Source organism: Mastomys coucha, unplaced genomic scaffold (assembly GCF_008632895.1).
Source record: "Mastomys coucha isolate ucsf_1 unplaced genomic scaffold, UCSF_Mcou_1 pScaffold22, whole genome shotgun sequence".
Taxonomy (NCBI): Eukaryota; Metazoa; Chordata; class Mammalia; order Rodentia; family Muridae; genus Mastomys; species Mastomys coucha.
Window position 1 is genome coordinate 262,376,799 of NW_022196905.1, and position 636 is coordinate 262,377,434.

Consider the following 636-nt stretch of genomic DNA (forward strand, 5'->3'; position numbering starts at 1 on the left):
AGTGAACTTACCAGGAAAGCAGTCTCACCGTCGCCCGCACTGGGCCTCTCCCACGCCTCTCCAATTAACGTTTCCAGAGTCCTCCAGTGTCAGGGAGTCCCATCCCATTTGTAAAGTCTTTTAAAGATGTTTTTAACATGAAAGCTTTGCAGAATTCTCTGTGTGTACTGCTTTGTTTCCTGCCATGTGGAGATCCCAGGGCCTCCTGGGTGTCAAGCAAACATCTATCACTCAGCTACCTGCCCAGCATGGTAGACTCCTTCTGGAAATGAAGGCTTCAACAACTCCCTTGCTCACTCTCCATTCCTGCCATTTAGTCTAGCGCTTGTGAAGTGAGCACAGATCTTTGAATTATCAGGCAACCCTCAGTAAGACACAACTGCAAAGACGTTGCCTGGTGGCTGACATGGGCCTGTGCCGCTGCACCACGAGCAGGTAAAATGCCTACTGCTACCTGCAAAAGTGTATAAACATGTTAGGAACTCATGGGGCAGAGAGAAGGAGCAGGCACATAACTAACCCAAGTGCTCAGACATCCTCTAAACACACAGTTTAAGAATACATTCCTGGGCTGGTGAAATGGCTCAGTGGGTAAGAGCACTGACTGCTCTTCCGAAGGTCCTGAGTTCGGATCCC